Below are 7,784 nucleotides of genomic sequence, written 5' to 3'. Positions count from 1 at the left end.
TGCCAGGAGCTTTCCAATTTTTTAAGGCTTTGATGGCTTGAATGATCTCTTCCTTAGTTGGGGTGTCTGTGTTGATATCAAGATCTTCTTCTGCCTCCTGGATGTTTGTTTCCTCTTTAGGTGGCTCTCTGTTTAGCAATTCTTTGAAATGCTCTTTCCAGTGCATTTCTTGTTCTTTTTTGGTTGTTAGTTGGTGTCCTTGTTTGTTCCTGATTAGAGTGTTTGTTGGTGTCTGCTGTTTACCACTGATAAGCCGTGTCATTTTGCAGATGGTTCCTTGTTCACCACGAGTAGCTGCAGCCTCTGTTTGTGTTGCCAGATTATCAATCTGAAGCCGTTTGTCCGCTCTCACAAGGCATTTGACCTCCCGGTGTGCCTTGCTATACTTCTCGTGGTATTTGTCCTTTAGCTTCTGGGATTTTGTGTCTAAAACTTTTTTTCTTCAGGGCTCGTCTGGTTTCTATAGTGTTCTATGTGCTGGGTGTAATCCTGCCTTCCTTCTCTTCTGCCTGTAGCCTAGACAGGCTTCGCTGCTCTGTTTATAAATTCCTGTTACTTTGTCCCACTTCTTGTTGATCTCCTCATCTACATTCCCCTCCCCAATGAATACAGGAGAGGGAAATATTTATTTACAGAGGGATGAATGGAGAAAAACAACAGGTGGGAATATAGGGGGAGCAGTAAAACAGGGTTACATCCAAAGGCCCAGTGGTGTCATAATATGAAAGGACAGACACCGAGTGCTGCATCTGCACAAAGAGTTCAGGAGTCCTAGGCAAAGTTCCAGTCCAGTGGTGAGTCTTGGGTGCTCTTGGTTATCTTTAGCACCAGTGAACTTTCCACAACAAACCCCTCCAGTGCCCTCTTCTGCCACTCTCTGCAAACCCACTCAGAGCGACAACCTCCCCACTTAGCTAGCTACAGCTTCCCGCCTTATTCCCAGTGCAAGGTCACAAGCCCCAGTACTCATGGCCCCATACAGCTCGCTTACCCCTGAACCCCATACAGAACTGCCTTCCATGCTCATCCCACACTCCCCCCCTCAATTCCTCACATGTTCCCGGCTCATCACAATACCCCATGCACTCCATCACAAGGTACATGTTTCACAATGACAGCTGGACATACACCCAGCTATGAGATCTTCACTGGCAAATGTGCTCTTGATTTTCATGTCCCTTGCAGAACGTAGAAATGTTTGCTTCGGCGTTTAATAAAAATGTACTTATAGAAAGAGAAGGCATATTTATAGAAAGAGAAGACATCCTACACATGGTGGTTGCTGCTGAAATTCATACACAGTGTTAATCGGTGTATTTGCATTGTAAAATTAATGCACACACAGCAATCATTACAAGATTCATACTTCGGTGCAAGAAAACAATGCCTAGCTCAATGCATTACAGAAACCCACATTACTGAGGCTCATTGTCAAAATGCTCCTTTAAAGCCTCCCTGATTCAAATAGTTCCCCATTGAGCCTCTCTAACAGCCCTGGTTTCTGGCTGCTCAAAAGCAGCAGCCAGCTGATCCACCTCAAGGCTCCACCCCTGCAGAAACTTCTTATGCTTCGCTTCACAAATGTTATGCAGATCACAGCAGGCTGCTAGGACTATGGGAATATTTTCCTCATTGAGGTCTAACCTGCCAAAAAGGCAGCACCAGCAACCCTTTAAGCAGTCAAAGGCACATTCAATAGCTATTCTGCACCCGCTGACACTGGTGTTGAAACGCTCCTTGCTACAGTCAAGGTTGCTGGTGTAAGACTTCATGAACCACGGGAGCAAGGGGTAAGCTGGGTCTCCAAGGATCACTTCTGGCATTTCCACATCCCCAACTGGAATCTTCTGGTGTGGAAAGAAAGTCCCTGCCTGCAGCTTTCAGTACAGGTCAGGGTCCCTGAAGATGCATGCGTCATACACCTTCCCTGACCACCCTGCGTTGATTTCAGTGAAATGACCCCGGTGAGCCACCAGTGCTTGCAATACCATTGAAAAGTAGTCCTTTCTGTTGATGTACTCCATTGCAAGGTGCTCTGGGGCCAAAATGGGGATATGCTTGCCATTTATTGTTCCGCCGCAGTTGGGAAATCCCATTGCCACAAAGCCATCCACTATTTCCCGCACATTGCCCAGAGTCACAGTCCTTCGTAGCAAGAGGCGATTAATGGCCCTGCACACTTGCATCACTGCAACTCCCATGGTGGACTTCCCCACTCCAAACTGGTTCATGACTGACCAGTAGCAGTCTGGAGTTTCCAGCTTCCACACAGTGAACACCACTTGCTTCTCCACGATGACTGCAGCTCACATTTTGGTGTCCTTGCACCACAGAGCAGGGGTGAACTCTGCACACAGTTCCAGAAGGTGGCTTTGCACATCTGAAAGTTCTGCAGCCACTGCTCATCATCTCATACTTGCATAATGATGCAATCCCACCACTCAGTGTTTGTTTCTCACACCCAAATTGGACTGTCCGCTGTGTGCAGCTGCGCCATGAATGCCAAAAACAGTCTTGAATTGTTTCTGTCTATGGCACACAGCAGGGCAGACACCAGGGTGTCATCATCAGATTTGAAGCTCATGAAATACTGCAGGATAGCTACCCACGGTGCTCTCTGTTTATGTAAGACTACCAACTGTGGACGCACTCTGCTGTCACAGGGAGAATTGTGTGGAAGGTGCAAAAGTGTTTTAATTACAGTGGTGGATGAATGTCGATGTAACTAGGGCCTGCTCACTGTATCACTCTTGTCTGGAGCTACAGACACACACATACTGTCACTCTCCCCCCTCCCATCCCCCGGAACAACCAGCATGTCCTCTTCCTGGAACAATCAGCACTTCCTCTGCCTCAGGACAAGGTTTTAAAGGAGCAATGCTCTTTAAACCCCCAGGGGCTTACATTTATCACATGGTAGATAATAATATTTAAGTTACTGCTTTGTAACTGTAAAAAATGTTTGCTCTTGTGATAAATGAAGTGGGAGTTAGCTCCCTTTTGTGGACACCCAGCCAACCAATTAGCTGTAAAATCCCTGTTTGTAGCTGTTCTCTACATGCTTTACCTGTAAAGGGTTAAAATAGCCCATAGGTAAAAGGAAGTGAGTGGGCACCTGACCAAAAGAGCCAATGGGAGAGCTAGAACTTTTTTAAATTGTGAAAAAAAACTTTCCCTTTTTCTGTCTGTTGTTCTCCGGAGAGAGGATACACAGAGCAGGAACAGGGCTGAACTATGCTGTAAGAAGCTTTAAGTCAGGTATAAAAACTATCAGATCATACCTAGAAACTACTTATTTGAAACCCCAGATATGTAAAAAGATTAGGAATATCTAGGAAGACACAATTAGGTTGATCTCTTTTATATCTTTATGGCTTGTGGACTCCTCTATGCTAACCCCCAAATGCTTTTGTTTTGCTTGTAACCTTTAAGCTGGACCTCAAGAAGCTATCTTGATGCTTAATTCTGTAATTGTTTTTTTTTAATCAAGCAAAAAGCCTAAATTCCAGATGTATTTTCTTTTAAGAACAGGATTGGATTTTTGTGTCCTAAGAGGTTTGTGCATATGCTGTTTAATTAGCTGCTGGCAACAGCTGATTTCCTTTGTTTTCTTTCTCAGCTCTTCCCTGGATGGGGGCATGAAATGGCTTGAGGGTATCCTACAGGAAGGAATTCCCAAGTGTGCCTTCCTAGGTTCAAAGGGGTTTTTTTGCATTTGGACGGTGGCAGCATCTACCCATCCAAGGTCAGAGAGAAGCTGTAACCTTGGGAGTTTAATACAAGCCTGGAGTGGCCAGTATTAATTTTTAGAATCCTTGCGGACCCCCACCTTCTGCACTCGAAGTGCCAGAGTGGGAAATCAGCCTTGACAGCTCTGAAACTGTGAACCCAGTCAGGAGGGATCATCTCTTGCCATCAAGAAGGGCTATCGAAACTAAATGGGCCATTATTGGCCATCACAATACAAAGATTTTGTTAATTTCCCCCATACCCATGAAGAAGCTACATGCAAAGGGCTCATTCCATCAACTTGAATTCTGGAAGAAGGAAATAAAAATAGCTGACAAGAAAATTTTTCATCTTTTGCCGTTTGGACTCTCACAGGGCCAGAGCTACGAAACAGAATATGAGATCCCCAGGGTCAACCTGGATTAGACCTGAAAGACATTCAAAGCTGACAGATTACTACAACTCAGTCACCTTTTGAAACCACAGACTGTAACTAATTTGTGTATATATGTCTGCCTGCTTTACCCTTGTAATAATTCTCATTTCTTTTCTTAGTTAATAAATCCTTAGAAAGTTTACCATAGCATTGTCTTTGGTGTGAGATCTACAGTACAAATTGACCTAGGATAAATGTCTAGTCTCTTGGAACTGGGAGCAGTGTGAATATTTTGTGATCTTTGGTATATAGCAACCATCTATCAATAAGTCCAGCTTGCCTGGGTGGCAAGATAGACTGGAATGGGTGGACTGTCTGTGCTCCATGACAAGACTGTTATAGTGCTCTGGGAGTTCACACTTGTTACTGTGTTGGTAAAATCTAATTATAGAGCAGACAGCCAGTTTGGGGTCTCTGCCTTGCTTCTTGACAGTCTGTCTTGAAGTTGGCACACATGGTGGTGAGCTACTCCAGACAGCATGACATCCAGGAACAGCTGGCACAGCACTGGAGGAATGAAAAGGTGCTTTACTCCACCTGTTTATCCTAGCCCCTACAATTTGAGCTGTGTGTTCCTCAGCCACAACTGAGACTCTAGGACTTCTATTCTAAGGTGAGAGAAAAGCGCCAATTTAATTTAATGCAGCCCCTATCCTTTTGACCAGAAGTTGCATATTGCAATTTTGCACAGGTGTGATAGACCTTGTGCAAGTTGCAACAGTGCAATGCATACTAGCCATTCTGTTTTGGAGGCACAAAGCTCACCATGTTCATGCACAGCAGTTCCTGCCATTGTTGCAGGCTTTGTAGAGTGTTGCATGTATCCCACAATTTCCAGCACAGCTTCCAAAGACAGATGGATATGTATATGACATATAATGCACATTTTTAGTTCACTGGCAGGATTAATTGTACCACTGCAACTGCACCACTTTCATTTCCTCTTCACAGGAAACTGGTCCTGCAACAGTGCAAGGTGATATAATGGTGCTTATACTTGCTCATTTTATAAGCAGTACAAGCCTGCCAGGCTGTTGCAACAGCTAAATGTTAGATGTAGTGTAGACAAACCTTCAAAAGCAATGAAGGCACACACCTCTTCCAAGCAGGTGAAAAAGTCTTACTTCTACCTGTGCTCACCACTTGGCAGCCTCTTTGCACAGAATTGTTTGGGAGTCTGTGACGCTCCTTCCAGTGCTCTGTGAATCAATCTCTCCCTTCTCCCAAACGTCTTGGCCCAGCTTGATATCCTGTCCACAACTGACATCCCAACACAAAGGTGGATATCCATGTCTTAGTGCATCTCCATTAATCTCATGGCGGCCTTCCAGACTTCTGTCCTGTTTGTCTCTCTCCTGGGGATTGTAGTTGTTTGGGGATTATGCCATCCCATATATTCATGGGCTCCCTGCCCGTCTCCCTAAATGTACTGTGTATTTGGTGCAAAACCCAAGCTTGTTACAGGCAGCAATCCAAAGAAGCTACAGAGCTGCTGCCCTGGCAACAAAATTCCTTGCCAGCCTCAGTACAGTGCCATAGTTCCTCTTCCACTGCCTGCATACTAACTCCACCCACTTGCAGGAGGCCCAGAACTTACAAAAACAAAAGTAATAATAATAAAAAAACCTTTTACAATTAAAATAATTCCCTGTCCAGTCCCTGCATATGATTGGTCATTCATTTCTCTCTCATTACATTGGCTGGAACATCCGGTTGACAGGATAATTTCTAAAAATCTGGGACTGCTAGGGCCAAATTTGTTAGATGTTATCTAGTTTTGGCACTCCAGGGAGCCTGAGCCTACCAAATCCCACATGGAGCAGTGGAGGGTCACGGACTAGGAAAGGGGAAAGACAACAACACTGAACAGGAGATTCTTCAGGGAACTTTATTCCACTCTGAATGGAAATGACCTATGAGGAAAGACTGAAAAAGTTTGACATGTTTAGTCTAGAGAAAAGATGGCTGAGGGGAGACATAACAATCTTCAAATATATTAATGGCTACTATAAAGAGGATGGTGATCAGTTGTTCTTCATGTCTACCAAGGGTCTGACAAGAAGTAATCAGCTTAATTTGCAACAAGGGAGATTTAGGTTAGATATTAGGAAAAAATTGTAATGATAAGGATAGATAAGCAATGGAACAGGTTACCAAGGGGGGTTGTGGAATCCCCATCATTAGAGGTTTTTAAGAACTGTTGAGGGAAACATGTAAGAACATAAGAACGGCCATACTGGGTCAGACAAATAGTCCATCTAGCCCAGTATCCTTTCTTCCAACAATAGCCAATGCCAGGTGCTCCAGAAGGAATGAACAGAACAGGTAATCATCAAGTGATCCATTTCCTGTTGCCCATTCCCAGCTTCTGGCAAACAGAGGAGAGGGACACCCTCCCTGCCCATCCTGGCTAATAGCCGTTGATGGACCGATCCTCCATGAATTTATCTAGTTCTTTTTTGAACCCTGTTATAGTCTTGGCTTTCACACATCCTCTGGCAAAGAGTTCCACAGGTTAACTGTGCGTTGTGTGAAGAAATATTTCCTTTTTTTTTTGTTTTAAACCTGCTGCCTATTAATTTCATTTGGTGACCCCTAGTTCTTGTGTTATGAGAAGGAACAAATAACACTTCCTTATTTACTTTCTCCACACCAGTCATGACTTTATAGACTTCAATCATATCCCCCCATAGTCATCTCTTTTCCAAGCTTAGAAGTCCCAGTCTTATTAATCTGTCCTCAAACGGAAGCCATTCCATAACCCTAATCATTTTTGTTGCCCTTTTCTGAACCTTTTCCAATTCCAATATATCTTTTTTGAGATGGGGCGACCACATTTGAACTCAGTATTCAAGATGTGGGCGTACCATGGATTTATATAGAGGAAATATGATATTTTCTGTCTTATTATCTGTCCCTTTCTTAATGATTCCCAACATTCTGTTAGCTTTTTTGACTGCCGCTGCATATTAAGTGGATGTTTTCAGAGAACTATCCACAATGACGCCAAGATCTTTCTTGAGTGTTAATAGCTAATTTAGACCCCATCATTTTCTATGTATAGTTGGGATTATGTTTTCCAATGTGCATTACTTTGCATTTGTCAACACTGAATTTCATCTGACATTTTGTTGCCCAGTCACTGAGATTTGAGAGATCCTTTTGTAGCTCTTCGTAGTCTGCCTGGGACATAACTATCTTGCATAGTCATAGGCGCTGACTTCTACTGGCTCCGGTGGGTGCTCAACCTCCCTCTGCCTCCGGCCCTGCCCCTGCCCTGCCCCCTCCGACCCCGCCCCCACTCCAACCCCTTCCCCAAAGTCCTCGCCGCAACTCTACCCTCTCCCTGCCCCTATTCTGACTTCTTCCCCAAATCCCTGCCCCAGGCCCACCTCTTCCCCACCTCCTCCCCTGAGCACGCCACATTCCAGAGCCTCCCCCCTCCCTCCCAGAGCTTCCTATGCTGCCAAACAGCTGTTTGGCTGTGGGAAGCGCTGGGAGGTAGGTGGAGGGGCGAGGACGTGGTGCACTCAGGGGAGGAGGTGGAGGTGGAGGAGGAGGTGGAGGAGGATCACCCAAGGAGTTGGCGCCTATGTGCATAGTTTTTTATCATTTGTAA

Source organism: Caretta caretta, chromosome 1, assembly GCF_965140235.1.
Source record: "Caretta caretta isolate rCarCar2 chromosome 1, rCarCar1.hap1, whole genome shotgun sequence".
NCBI classification, from domain to species: Eukaryota; Metazoa; Chordata; order Testudines; family Cheloniidae; genus Caretta; species Caretta caretta.
Note: the sequence above shows the minus strand (reverse complement) of the source record.